The sequence below is a fragment of the Cryptomeria japonica genome, unplaced genomic scaffold (assembly GCF_030272615.1).
Source record: "Cryptomeria japonica unplaced genomic scaffold, Sugi_1.0 HiC_scaffold_24, whole genome shotgun sequence".
NCBI lineage: Eukaryota > Viridiplantae > Streptophyta > Pinopsida > Cupressales > Cupressaceae > Cryptomeria > Cryptomeria japonica.
In genome coordinates, this window is record NW_026728846.1 from 835001 (window position 1) to 850000 (window position 15000).

Consider the following 15000-nt stretch of genomic DNA (forward strand, 5'->3'; position numbering starts at 1 on the left):
CAGTGCCAACCCCTTATCCCGCGACGCGTCCGACAAAGAGAACGTTCCAAGGCGGCAGAGGAGGTTACCAGCCGAAGGATGCAGTAGCAATAACAGGTATAGTTCCGCGGCGGCCGAGAAGACTCACCGCATAGGAATCGGGATGCGAGGCGAGGGATGCGGCGGGAAGGCCCCGACGGCTAAACGGAAGAGGCTGCAGGGCCGCCTCGGAATGGTCCAAGCATCGGATGCGATTGGGACGACTACCAGTGCCAACCCCTTATCCCGCGATGCGTCCGATACACAGATAGTTCCAAGGCGGCCGAGGAGCCTCACCGCATATCAATCGGGGTGCGAGGCGAGGGATGGGGCGGGAAGGCCCCAACGGCTAGACGGAAGAGGCTTCAGGGCCACCTCGGAATGGTCCAAGCATCGGACGCACTTGGGGCGACTGCCAGTGCCAACCCCTTATCCCGCGATGCGTCCGATACACAGATGGTTCCAAGGCGGCCGAGGAGCCTCACCGCATAGCAATCGGGGGTGCGAGGCGAGGGATGGGGCGGGAAGGCCCCAACGGCTAGACGGAAGAGGCTTCAGGGCCGCCTAGGAATGGTCCAAGCATCGGACACGCTTGGGGCGACTACCAGTGACAGCCCCCTATCCCGCGATGCGTCCGATACGAAGATGGTTCCAAGGCGGCCGAGGAGCCTCACCGCATAGCAATCGGGGTGCGAGGTGGGGGATGCGGCGAGATGGCCCCAACGGCTAGACGGAAGAGGCCACAGGGCCGCGTCGGAATAGTCCAAGCATCGGACGCGCTTGGGGCGACTACCAGTGACAACCCCTTATCCCGCGATGCGTCCGATACGAAGATAGTTCCAAGGCGGCCGAGGAGCCTCACCGCATAGCAATCGGGGTGCGAGGTGGGGGATGCGGCGAGATGGCCCCAACGGCTAGACGGAAGAGGCTGCAGGGCCGCCTCGGAATAGTCCAAGCATCGGACGCGCTTGGGGCCACTACCAGTGACAACCCCTTATCCCGCGATGCGTCCGATACGAAGATAGTTCCAAGGCGGCCGAAGAGCCTCACCGCATAGCAATCGGGGTGCGAGGTGGGGGATGCGGCGAGATGGCCCCAACGGCTAGACGGAAGAGGCCACAGGGCCGCCTCGGAATAGTCCAAGCATCGGACGCGCTTGGGGCGACTACCAGTGACAACCCCTTATCCCGCGATGCGTCCGATACGAAGATAGTTCCCAGGCGGCCGAGGAGCCTCACCGCATAGCAATCGGGGTGCGAGGCGAGGGATGCGGCGAGATGGCCCCAAAGGCTAGACGGAAGAGGCTGCAGGGCTGCCTCGGAATAGTCCAAGCATCGGACGCGCTTGGGGCGACTACCACTGCCAACCCCTTATCCCGCGATGCGTCCGATACACAGATAGTTCCGAGGCGGCCGAGGAGGTGGGGGATGCAGCGAGATGGCCCCAACGGCTAGACGGAAGAGGCTGCAGGGCCGCCTCGGAATAGTCCAAGCATCGGACGCGCTTGGGGCGACTACCAGTGACAACCCCTTATCCCGCGATGCGTCCGATACACAGATAGTTCCGAGGCGGCCAAGGAGCCTCACCGCATAGCAATCGTGGTGCGAGGTGGGGGATGCGGCGAGATGGCCCCAACGGCTAGACGGAAGAGGCTGCAGGGCCGCCTCGGAATGGTCCAAGCATCGGATGCGCTTGGGGCGACTACCACTGCCAACCCCTTATCCCGCGATGCGTCCGATACACAGATAGTTCCAAGGCGGCCGAGGAGCCTCACAGCATAGCAATCAGGGTGCGAGGCGAGGGATGCGGCGAGAAAGCCCCAACGGCTAGAGGGAAGAGGCTTCAGGTCCGCCTCGGAATGGTCCAAGCATCGGACGCGCTTGGGGCGACTACCAGTGACAACCCCTTATCCCGCGACGCGTCCGATACACAGATAGTTCCAAGGCGGCCGAGGAGCCTCACCGCATAGCAATCGGGGTGCGAGGCGAGGGATGCGGCGAGAAGGACCCAACGGCTACACGGAAGAGGCTTCGGGGCCGCCTCGGAATGGTCCAAGCATCGGACGCGCTTGGGGCGACTACCAGTGACAACCCCTTATCCCGCGACGCGTCCGATACACAGATAGTTCCAAGGCGGCCGAGGAGCCTCACCGCATAGCAATCGGGGTGCGAGGCGAGGGATGCGGCGAGAAGGACCCAACGGCTAGACGGAAGAGGCTTCGGGGCCGCCTCGGAATGGTCCAAGCATCGGACGCGCTTGGGGCGACTACCAGTGACAACCCCTTATCCCGCGACGCGTCCGATACACAGATAGTTCCAAGGCGGCCGAGGAGCCTCACCGCATAGCAATCGGGGTGCGAGGCGAGGGATGCGGCGAGAAGGACCCAACGGCTAGACGGAAGAGGCTTCGGGTCCGCCTCGGAATGGTCCAAGCATCGGACGCGCTTGGGGCGACTACCAGTGACAACCCCTTATCCCGCGACGCGTCCGATACACAGATAGTTCCAAGGCGGCCGAGGAGCCTCACCGCATAGCAATCGGGGTGCGAGGCGAGGGATGCGGCGAGAAGGACCCAACGGCTAGACGGAAGAGGCTTCGGGTCCGCCTCGGAATGGTCCAAGCATCGGACGCGCTTGGGGCGACTACCAGTGACAACCCCTTATCCCGCGACGCGTCCGATACACAGATAGTTCCAAGGCGGCCGAGGAGCCTCACCGCATAGCAATCGGGGTGCGAGGCGAGGGATGCGGCGAGAAGGACCCAACGGCTAGACGGAAGAGGCTTCGGGTCCGCCTCGGAATGGTCCAAGCATCGGACGCGCTTGGGGCGACTACCAGTGACAACCCCTTATCCCGCGACGCGTCCGATACACAGATAGTTCCGAGGCGGCCGAGGAGCCTCACCGCATAGCAATCGGGGTGCGAGGCGAAGGATGCGGCGAGAAGGACCCAACGGCTAGACGGAAGAGGCTTCGGGTCCGCCTCGGAATGGTCCAAGCATCGGACGCGCTTGGGGCGACTACCAGTGACAACCCCTTATCCCGCGACGCGTCCGATACACAGATAGTTCCAAGGCGGCCGAGGAGCCTCACCGCATAGCAATCGGGGTGCGAGGCGAGGGATGCGGCGAGAAGGACCCAACGGCTAGACGGAAGAGGCTTCAGGGCCGCCTCGGAATGGTCCAAGCATCGAACGCGCTTGGGGCGACTACCAGTGACAACCCCTTATCCCGCGACGCGTCCGATACACAGATAGTTCCGAGGCGGCCGAGGAGCCTCACCGCATAGCAATCGGGGTGCGAGGCGAGGGATGCGGCGAGAAGGACCCAACGGCTAGACGGAAGAGGCTTCAGGGCCGCCTCGGAATGGTCCAAGCATCGGACGCGCTTGGGGCGACTACCAGTGACAACCCCTTATCCCGCGACGCGTCCGATACACAGATAGTTCCGAGGCGGCCGAGGAGCCTCACCGCATAGCAATCGGGGTGCGAGGCGAGGGATGCGGCGAGAAGGACCCAACGGCTAGACGGAAGAGGCTTCAGGGCCGCCTCGGAATGGTCCAAGCATCGGACGCGCTTGGGGCGACTACCAATGACAACCCCTTATCCCGCGACGCGTCCGATACACAGATAGTTCCGAGGCGGCCGAGGAGCCTCACCGCATAGCAATCGGGGTGCGAGGCGAGGGATGCGGCGAGAAGGACCCAACGGCTAGACGGAAGAGGCTTCAGGGCCGCCTCGGAATGGTCCAAGCATCGGACGCGCTTGGGGCGACTACCAGTGACAACCCCTTATCCCGCGACGCGTCCGATACACAGATAGTTCCGAGGCGGCCGAGGAGCCTCACCGCATAGCAATCGGGGTGCGAGGCGAGGGATGCGGCGAGAAGGACCCAACGGCTAGACGGAAGAGGCTTCAGGGCCGCCTCGGAATGGTCCAAGCATCGGACGCGCTTGGGGCGACTACCGTTGCCAACCCCTTATCCCGCGATGCGTCTGATACACAGATAGTTCCGAGGCGGCCGAGGAGCCTCACCGCATAGCAATCGGGTTGCGAGGCAGATTATTGGGAAGGGAACCCCCTGGGATGCGGCTCAAGCAGTGCCCAAAGGGACTGGAATGCGGAATCACATCGAGAGACCCAAATGCTATACGAGGGCTCAAATCGAATTATCGATTTGGCCACGACATGGACGCATCGGAACGACTACCTTTGCCGAACCACTCGCAATTGCATCCATACCGAAACCAATAGACATTTCCGTTAGAGCCCTCGCATAGCATTCGGGAATCTCGCATGCCCCTCTAAATCGACCAATGCTGGCGCTCAATGAAAATCCGAGCGCTACCACCGTTCGAGCGCCAGCATTGGTCGAGTTAGAGGGGCACGGGGGAGAATGCTCCAGTCAACACCTCCCCTATATAAGTTATTTGTCCGATTCTCGCACAACCGTAGTCTGCCTCGTCGAATCAAACAACGGTCCCAGATTCCGACTTCCGTTCCGTAGAGACCCAAAAGCTAGATGGAGGCTCGCAAGAAAGAGAGTCGGCGCATAGCAATCGGGTTTCTCGAACGTTTAGGGACCGAGCTCACTTGCGGATAGGGCAAAATCCGCCAAGCAACCCAAAAGCTAGACGGGGGCTCGAATCGAATCGCCTAGGCGGCCACAACAACGACGTGTTGGATCGACTACCAGTGCCAAACCATTCAGCAAGACTAGTCTGTGTCGAGGCCGGATAGAGATTCTCAGAGAGCGCCCGCATAGCATTTAGGAGACCTGCCGCGTCCCTCACACTCGACAAATGGTGGTGCACGTTTATAAATCCGAGCGATCCCAACCCTTTCAAGCACCAACATCGGTCGAGATAGAGGGGCACGGAGGGGGCTGCGTGAGACAACACAGTCCCCTATATAAGTTATTTGTCCGATTCTCACACATCCGAAGAATGGTCATCAAATCGGACAACAGCCCAAACTTCTGACTTCCGTCCCAGAAAGCCCAAGAGCTATCTAAAACGTTCATGGCCGGAACTCGATCGCGGCTATACCAGTCCGCCAAGCAACCCAAAAGCTAGACTGGAGCTCTAGTCGAATCACCTCTGTGGCCATTGCAAGGACGTGTTGGAGCGACTACCATTGCCGAACCATTCCGCAGGTCGAGTCCATACCAAGGCCGCATAGAGATTCACGATGAGCTCCTGCATAGCAATCAGGAGACTTGCCGTGTCCATCACAATCGATAAATCCTGGTGCAAGATTTTTGCATCCGAGCGCTCCAACCAGTCGAGCACCAGCATCAATCGACATAAACGGGCACGGGGGGAGGATGCTCGAGAACACTACCTCCCCTATATAAGTTATTTGTCCGATTCTCAAGCAGCCGAAGTCTGGTCATCGAATCGGGTCAAAGACCACAACTTCCGACTTTACCCACAATGCAAGTCATCGAATCGAACATCGGCCCCCGAGTCGGACTCCATGCGTATGTCAGGTCATCGGACCCAAATTCCGCCTTCCTGCGCATGGCGGGCCATCAATATCAACTCGGTCATCGGACCCAAACTCCGCCTTTTTGCGTATGGCACGCCTTCAAATCGGTCATCGGACCCAAATTCCGCCTTCCTGTGCATGGCGGGCCATCAACATCAACTCGGTCATCGGACCCAAATTCCGCCTTTCTGCGCATGGCACGCCATCAACTCGGTCATCGGACCCAAATTCCGCCTTCCTGCGCATGGCAGGTCATCGGACACAAATTCAGACCTCGCCAATATGCCTACGTATCGAATCGGTCATCGGACCCAACTTCCGACTTCATCCATACTGTAGGGTCTTTGAGGTTGGCGCGGTGCGCTCAACCCAGGGAGTCGACCCATCGAAGCATACACCTCCCCTATATAAGCTATTTGTCCGATTCCCACACCTGTGTAGTTTGCACCTCTGACCAGGACATCGACCCCAACTTCCGAACTCGACTGCAACGACGGCACCAGCGCCTTGGTGCGCACCTTGTGACGCACAGTCCCAACATTCGCCTTCCTGCACATGGCAGGTCATCGGACCCAAATTCCGACCTCGCGAGTATGCCTACATATCGAATCGGTCATCGGACCCAACTTCCGACTTCATCCATACCGTAGGGTCTTTGAGGTTGGCGCGGTGCGCTCAACCCGGGGAGTCGACCCAACGAAGCATACACCTCCCCTATATAAGCTATTTGTCCGATTCCCACACCTGTGTAGTTTGCACCTCCGATCAAGACATCGACCCCAACTTCCGAACTCGCCTCCAACGACCGAACCAGCGCCTTGGTGCGCACCTTGCAACGCACAGTGCCAACATTCGCCTTCCTGCACGTGGCAGGTCATCGGACCCAAATTCCGACCTCGCGAGTATGCCTACATATCGAATCGGTCATCGGACCCAACTTCCGACTTCATCCATACCGTAGGGTCTTTGAGGTTGGCGCGGTGCGCTCAACCCGGGGAGTCGACCCAACGAAGCATACACCTCCCCTATATAAGCTATTTGTCCGATTCCCACACCTGTGTAGCTTGCACCTCCGATCAGGACATCGACCCCAACTTCCGAACTCGACTAAAAAGACCGCACCAGCGCCTTGGTGTGCACCTTGCAACGCACAGTGTCAACATTCGCCTTCCTGCACATGGCAGGTCATCGGACCCAAATTCCGACCTCATGAGCATACCTACTAATCGAATCGGTCATCGGACCCAACTTCCGACTTCATCCATACCGTAGGGTCTTTGAGGTTGGCGCGGTGCGCTCAACCTGGGGAGTCGACCCATCGAAGCATACACCTCCCCTATATAAGCTATTTGTCCGATTCCGACACCTGTGTAGTTTGCACCTCCGCTCAGGACATCGACCCCAACTTCCGAACTCGCCTGCAACGACCGAACCAGCGCCTTGGTGCGCACCAAAAGTGCGCACTTTTGGAGGGCACTTTTCTGCGCTCCAAAGGTGCGCACTTTTGGAGGGCACTTTTTGGAGGGCACTTTTCTGCGCTCCAAAGGTGCGCACTTTTGGAGGGCACTTTTTGGAGGGCACTTTTCTGCGCTCCAAAGGTGCGCACTTTTGGAGGGCACTTTTTGGAGGGCACTTTTCTGCGCTCCAAAGGTGCGCACTTTTGGAGGGCACTTTTTGGAGGGCACTTTTCTGCGCTCCAAAGGTGCGCACTTTTGGAGGGCACTTTTTGGAGGGCACTTTTCTGCGCTCCAAAGGTGCGCACTTTTGGAGGGCACTTTTTGGAGGGCACTTTTCTGCGCTCCAAAGGTGCGCACTTTTGGAGGGCACTTTTTGGAGGGCACTTTTCTGCGCTCCAAAGGTGCGCACTTTTGGAGGGCACTTTTTGGAGGGCACTTTTCTGCGCTCCAAAGGTGCGCACTTTTGGAGGGCACTTTTGTGCACTCCAAAGGTGCGCACTTTTGGAGGGCACTTTTCCTGTGCTCCAAAGGTGCACACCTAGGTGAGCACCTTCGACCACACCTTGTAGCACACCAAACTCTGACTTTCGACTTCATCCGCAATGCAGGGTCTTTGAGGTTGGCGCAATGCGCACAACCAGGGGAGTCGACCCATCAAACCCAACACCTCCCCTATATAAGCTATTTGTCTGATTCTCATACATGCGTAGCCTGCAGGAGCAATTAGGACATCGACCCCAACTTTCGGCTTCTAAACGAAAACAAGGTCTTTGAGGTTGGTGTAATGCGAACAACTAGGGGAGTCAACCCATCAAACCCAACACCTCCCCTATATAAGCTATTTGTCTGATTCTCATACATGTGTAGTCTACAGGAGCAATTAGGACATCGACCCCAACTTTTGACTTCTTAACGAAAACAAGGTCTTTGAGGTTGACGTAATGCGCACAACCAGGGGAGTCGACCCATCAAACCCAACACCTCCCCTATATAAGCTATTTGTCCGATTCTCATACATGTGTAGCCTGCAGGAGCCATTAGGACATTGACCCCAACTTTTGACTTCTTAACGAAAACAAGGTCTTTGAGGTTGGCGTAATGCGCACAACCAAGGGAGTTGACCCATCAAACCCAACACCTCCCCTATATAAGCTATTTGTCTGATTCTCATACATGTGTAGCCTGCAACAACGATTAGGACATCCACCCCAACTTCTGAATTCGTCTGCGTTGACCGCACCAAAGGTGCACGCCTTGGTGCTCACCAAAATCCGACTTCCGACTTCTTCTGCTATGCGGGGTCTTTGAGGTTGGCGCAGTGCGCACAACCAGGGGAGTCAACCCACCGAATGCAACACCTCCCCTATATAAGCTATTTGTCTGATTCTCATACATGCGTAGACTGCAGCAATGATTAGGACATCCACCCCAACTTTTGACTTCTTAAACAAGACAGGGTCTTTGAAGTTGGTGCAGTGCACACAACCAGGGGAGTCGACCCATCAAACGCAACACCTCCCCTATATAAAGCTATTTGTCCGATTCTCATACGTGTAGTCTGCAGCAGCGATTAGGACATCGACCCCAACTTCCGAATTCGTTTGCATTGACCGCACCAAAGGTGCACGCCTTGGTGTGCACCCTGGAGTGCACTTTGGTGCTCACCTCGGTGCACACTTTGGTGTGCACCTCGGTGTGCACCAAAGGTGCGCACCTTGGAGCGCACCAAAGGTGTACACTTTGGAGCGCACCACATAGGGTCTTTGAGAGGTTGGCGCAGTGCGCACACCAAGGTGGGTGTTGAGGTGCGTGCCGAGGTGGGTGGGTGCTAGGGTGCGCTCCATGGTGGGTGCCAGGGTGGGTGCGTGCTAGGGTGGATTCCAAAGAGGGTCATAGGGTGGGTGCCAAGGTGGGTTGGTGATATAGTGGGTTCAAAGGTGGGTACTAGGGTGGGTTCCAAGGTGGGTCACAAGTTGGGTGCCAGGATGCGTGGGTGTTAGGTTGGGTGCCAAGGTGGGCTCCTGCGTGGGTGGGTGCTAGGGTGGGTTTCAAGGTGGACGCGAGGGCGGGTGCCAAGGTGGGTAACAAGTTGGGTGTTAGGATGGGTGAGTGCTAGAGTGGGTGCCAAGGTGGGTGGGTGCTAAGGTGGATGCCAAGGTGGTTCACAGGGTGGGTGGGTTCTAGGGTGAGTTCCAAGGTGGGTCACAGGTTCAGTGCTAGGGTGGGTGTCAAGGCGGGTGTCGAGGTGCCTGGGTGCTAGGGTGTGGATGCCAATGTGGGTCATAGGGTGGGTACTAGGGTGGGCTGCAATGTGGGTGCCAAGGTGGGTAACATGCTCGGTGGGTTCTAAATTGGGTGCCAGGGTGGGTGTGCACCCACCTTGCCCGAGGTGGGTGCCAAGGTGCCAGTGTGGGTGGGTGCTAAGGTGGATGCCAAGGTGGGTGAGAAGGTGGGTGATAGGTTGAGTGGTAGGATGGGTGGGTGCCAAGATGGGTCACAGGGTGGGTGCAAGGGTGGGTAGGTGCTAGGGTTGGTGTCAGGGTGGGTGGGTGCTAGGTTGGGTTCCAAGGTGGGTGCGAGGGTGAGTGTCAAGGTGGGTCACAGGTTAGGTGCTAGGATGGGTGAGTGCTAGGGTGCAAAGGTGCCAGGGTGGGTGCTAGGATGGGTCGATGCTAGGGTGAGTGGCAAGGTGGGTCCACAAGTGTCAAGGTGGGTGCCGAGGTGGGTGCCAAGTCGGCGACTGCTATGGTGGATGCCAAGGTGGGTCACGGGGTGGGTGCCAAGTTGCTAGGTTGGGTTCCAAGGTGGGTGCCAACGTGGGTGCTAGGGTGCGTGGGTTAAAGGGTGTGTCACAACGTGGGTGCCAGGATGGGTGCGCACCCACACTGGCCAAGACGGGTGCGGGTGCAAGGTTGGGTTCCAAGCCCGGTCACAGGCTGGGTGCTAGGATGGGTGGGTGCCAAGGTGGGCACCAGGGTGGGTGCACCCACCCTGGCCAAGGTGGGTCACGGGGTGGGTCCTAGGGTGGGTAACGGGGTGGGTACTAAGGTGCGTGCCAAGGTGGGTCATAGGGTGGGTGCCAAGGTGGGCACCAGGGTGGGTGTGCACCAACCCTAGCCAGGGTAGGTCACGGGGTGGTTGTCGGGGTGGGCGTCAAGGAGCCAAGGTGGGTGGCAAGTAGCCAAGTTGCGTGCCAAGGTGGGTGTCGGGGTGGGTGCCAAGGATCCAAGGTGGGTGCCAAGGAACCAAGGTGGGTGTCTGGGTGGGTGCCGAGGTGGGAGCCAGGGTGGGTCCCAAGGTGAGTGCAAAGGTGGGTGCCAGGGTCAAGGTGAGTGCCAATGTGGGTTCCAAGGTGCCAGGGTCAGGGTGAGTGCCAATGTGGGTTCAAAGGTGCTAAGTTGGGTGCGAGGTTGGGTGCGAGGGTGGGTGGGTGCCAAGGTGTGCTAGGTGGAAGCCCGGGTGGGTCGGCATCCCATGGGTGTCGAGTTGGGTGCCTGATGGGTGCTTCTTGTCAAGTTTTAGTCGTCGGGACTCATTTCGAGCCTTAGAGGTCGTTTCTTGTCCGGTTGCCCTGTCTTCGACCTGGGAACCCAATTTTGGTCCTCGGGTCCCATTTTTTTTTGTCTCGCATCCCACTTTTGGCCTGTGGCCTTTTCGGGGTCGATTCTCGTTTTGGGCATCAGAGCATGTTTCTTCTCCTAAAACCCAATATTTGTTTATTAAGTCTCGGAACACATTTTTGTTCTCGTGGACCCATCATGGGTCTTGGAACGCATTTGTGGTCCTTGGGTCCCATTTTGCATCCCGAAACTTGTGTTTTGGTGCTTGATCCCTATTTTGGGTGCCCACCTTGCACCAAGTGCGCACCCGGGGCAAACCGAGCGCCTTGGTGCACCGGGGCAAGATCGAGCGTGCACCCGAGGCGCCCCGAACATGCACCAAGGTGCACTCGGCCCACATGTGAGCGCAGGTCGTTGCGCCCGAGGTGGTGTGTGGGCACCGCGTTGCAGACGGGACACTGCACGCACACGACGCCCCCTCCAGGTGCACGCACGTAGGCCGGGCCGGGTGCACACCCGACGCCCTAGCAAGGTGCGCGCACCCGGGCAGGGCTCACACTTGGCGAACGGGGCGCACTTCGCGAGGGAGGGTGTGCACCTCGACGGGGGTGGGTGGCCGGGGTGGATTCGCACGTGGGTCGCGGTTTGCTAAGTACACACTGCGACAAGCTCATAACGGGTGCGATCATACCAGCATTAGTGCACCGGATCCCATCAGAACTCCGCAGTTAAGCGCGCTTGGGCCGGAGTAGTACTGGGATGGGTGACCTCCCGGGAAGTCCCGGTGTTGCACCCTTTTTTAGTTTTTCGCCGGGCGTCGCAATGCTATTTGAATAAACCTTTTGCCCGTTTGCGTTCTCGTCGGGGCCGGGCCGGGCCGGGGTGCGCTGCCCGCACTACCGCGCGCGCGGGGGGCGACACCGAGCGCGCACCCGAGGCACCCCGAGCACACAGGCCACGGTGCAACCCGGGCGTTGTGCGCGCACCCCGGTGCGCCCGAGGTGCTGCGCGCGCACCCAGGTGAAATCGGTGTGCACCTCGGCCAGTGCGCGCTCGGTCGAGTCGCGCACGTTGGCCAAGGTGCACGGTGATGTTTCTTACTCTAAGGTTCCGCACCAGACGCCCGGGACAGGTGAGCGAAGCTGGGCGGGGCCGGGTGCGCGGCCGGGGCAGGTGCACGCAGCTGGAGAGAGCTTTGGAGCACACTTCGGAGCGCACCAATGATGCGCTCCATTCAAAAGTTTCCTGAAAAGGCAAAAAAAGTTGAGATTATAGAATTTCCCACTTGAGAGATTGTAAAAAAAAAAAATTTAAAATGAAGGAAACGCGGGTGCCAAGGTGTGCGCAGCCCAGCCAAGGTGTGCGCACCAAGGCGCCCACCCTGGCGAAGGTGCACGCAAGGTGCGCACCCGAGGCAAACCGGACAATTAACCCAACTTTCGACTTCGCGCGCACCTTGGAGCGCACTTCGGAGCGCTCCTTGGTGCGCACCAATCTTGGGCACCTCGGAGTGCACCATGGCGCCCACCAAGGTGCGCACCCGGGGCAAACCGAGCTCCGACTTCGTGCGCACCTTGGAGCGCACGAAAGGTGCGCACCATGGCGCCCACCAAGGTGCGCAGCCCAGCCAAGGCGTGCGCATCAAGGTGCGCACCCTGGCGAAGGTGCGCACCCGGGGCAAACCGAGCTCCGACTTCGTGCGCACCTTGGAGCGCACAAAAGGTGCGCAACCCAGCCAAGGTGTGCGCACCCCGGTCAAACCGAGCTCCGAATCGTGCGCACCAGAGGTGCACGCCATCGTGCGCACCTTGGAGCACACTTCGGAGCCCTCCTTGGTGCGCGCCGATGTTGCGCACCTCGGAGCGCACCCGGGGAAAACAATGCAATTAACCCGACTTTCGACTTCGTGGGCACCTCGGAGCGCTCTCGGGTTCGCACCTCGGAGCACACCGAGGTGCGCACCTTTGATGCGCTGCCTTCACCAATTTCCAGAAAAGGCAAGAAAACATTGAGAAGGTGTGCGCACCGAGGTGCCCACCCTGGCGAAGGTGCACGCGAGGTGCGCACCCGGGGCAAACCGGGCTCCGACTTCGTGCACGCCGCACCTTGGAGCACACTTCGGAGCGCTCCTTGGTGCGCACCAGGGCGCGCAACCCAGCCGAGGTGCCCACCCCGGCGAAGGTGCACGCGAGGTGCGCACCCGGGGCAAACCGGGCTCCGACTTCGTGCACGCCATGGTGCCCACCGCGGCGAAGGTGCACGCGAGGTGCGCACCCGGGGCAAACCGGGCTCCGACTTCGTGCACGCCGCACCTTGGAGCACACTTCGGAGCGCTCCTTGGTGCGCACCATGGTGCCCACCAGGGCGCGCAACCCCGCCGAAGGTGCACGCGAGGTGCGCACCCGGGGCAAACCGGGCTCCGACTTCGTGCACGCCGCACCTTGGAGCACACTTCGGAGCGCTCCTTGGTGCGCACCATGGTGCCCACCAGGGCGCGCAACCCCGCCGAAGGTGCACGCGAGGTGCGCACCCGGGGCAAACCGGGCTCCGACTTCGTGCACGCCATGGTGCGCACCGCGGCGAAGGTGCGCACCCGGGGCAAACCGGGCTCCGACTTCGTGCACGCCGCACCTTGGAGCACACTTCGGAGCGCTCCTTGGTGCGCACCAGGGCGCGCAACCCAGCCGAGGTGCCCACCCCGGCGAAGGTGCACGCGAGGTGCGTACCCGGGGCAAACCGGGCTCCGACTTCGTGCACGCCGCACCTTGGAGCACACTTCGGAGCGCTCCTTGGTGCGCACCATGGTGCCCACCAGGCCGCGCAACCCAGCCAAGGTGTGCGCACCAAGGTGCACGCGAGGTGCGCACCCGGGGCAAACCGGGGTCCGACTTCGTGCACGCCGCACCTTGGAGCACACATCGGGGCGCTCCCGGGTTCGCACCGGCGTTGCGCACCGTGGTGGGCACCTCGGAGCACACCAAGGTGGGCAGCGAGGTGCGCACCTTTGATGCGATGCCTTCACTAATTTCCATAAAAGGCAAAAAAAAAACGAGATTTTAAAATTTCCGTTTTGAAAGATAGTGAGAAAAAGGGAATGCTGGTGCCATCTTGAGCCCGCCCTGGTGCGCAGCCCAGCCAAGGTGTGCGCACCAAGGTGCCCACCCTGGCGAAGGTGCGCGCCCGGGCAATTAACCCAACTTCCAACTTCGCGCGCGCCAGGGTGGGAGCGCACCCAACAACCGGGCCTGGGAAGAGCCAATGCGAGAAACCCCACCAAACGCTCTGACAAAAAAAGAGGGGGCGCTCCAGTAACCCCGCTTCGGAGCGCACCCTGGGCAAACCCAGCCAAGGTGCCCACCCCGGCCAAGGTGCAGGCGAGGTGCGCACCCGGGGCAAACCGGGCTCCGACAACGTGCACGCCGCACCTTGGAGCACACTTCGTAGCGCTCCCGGGTGCGCACCTCAGAGCACACCAAGGTGGGCAGCGAGGTGTGCACCTTTGATGCGCTGCCTTCACTAATTTCCAGAAAAGGCAAAAAAAAAAGGAGATTTTAAAATTTCCGTTTTGAAAGATAGTGAAAAAAACGGAACGCGCGTGCCATCTTGAGCCCGCCCTGGTGCGCAGCCCAGGTAAGGTGCCCACCCTGGCAAAGGTGCGCACCCGGGCAATTAACCCTACTTCCGACTTCGTGCGCGCCAGGGTGGCAACCGGGCCTCGGAAGAGCCAATGCGAGAAACCCCACCAAACGCTCCGACAAAAAAAGAGGCGGCGCTCCAATAACCCCGCTTCGGAGCGCAGCCGGGGCAAACCCAGCCAAGGTGCCCACCCCGACGAAGGTGCACGCGAGGTGCGCACCCGGGGCAAACCGGGCTCCGACAACGTGCACGCAGCACCTTGGAGCACACTTCGAAGCACTCCCGGGTGCCCACCGGCGTTGCGCACCGTGGTGGGCAGCGAGGTGCGCACCTTTGATGCGCTGCCTTCACTAATTTCCAGAAAAAGGCAAAAAAAAATGAGATTTTAAAATTTCCGTTTTGAAAGATAGTGAAAAAAAAGGAACGCGGGTGCCATCTTGAGCCCGCCCTGGTGCGCAGCCCAGGCAAGGCATGCGCACCAAGGTGCCCACCCGAGGTGCACACCCGGGGCAAACCGGGCTCCGACTTCGTGCAGGCCGCACCTTGGAGCACACTTCGGAGCGCTCCTTGGTGCGCACCATGGTGCCCACCAGGGCGCGCAACCCAGCCAAGGTCTGCACACCAAGGTGCCCACCCCGGCGAAGGTGCACGCGAGGTGCGCACCCGGGGCAAACCGGGCTCCGACTTCGTGCACGCCATGGTGCCCACCGCGGCGAAGGTGCACGCGAGGTGCGCACCCGGGGCAAACCGGGCTCCGACTTCGTGCACGCCGCACCTTGGAGCACACTTCGGAGCGCTCCTTGGTGCGCACCATGGTGCCCACCAGGGCGCGCAACCCAGCCAA

The 15000-nt window shown here is 60.1% G+C and overlaps 1 non-coding gene across 1 annotated transcript; it reads left to right on the forward strand.

Moving 5' to 3' along the window:
- Nucleotides 1-11197: 11197 nt before the first annotated feature.
- On the forward strand, nucleotides 11198-11316 carry LOC131861126 (5S ribosomal RNA). The gene has a single exon (XR_009360204.1). It is a non-coding gene; the product is annotated as a 5S ribosomal RNA (ribosomal RNA).
- Nucleotides 11317-15000: the final 3684 nt, after the last annotated feature.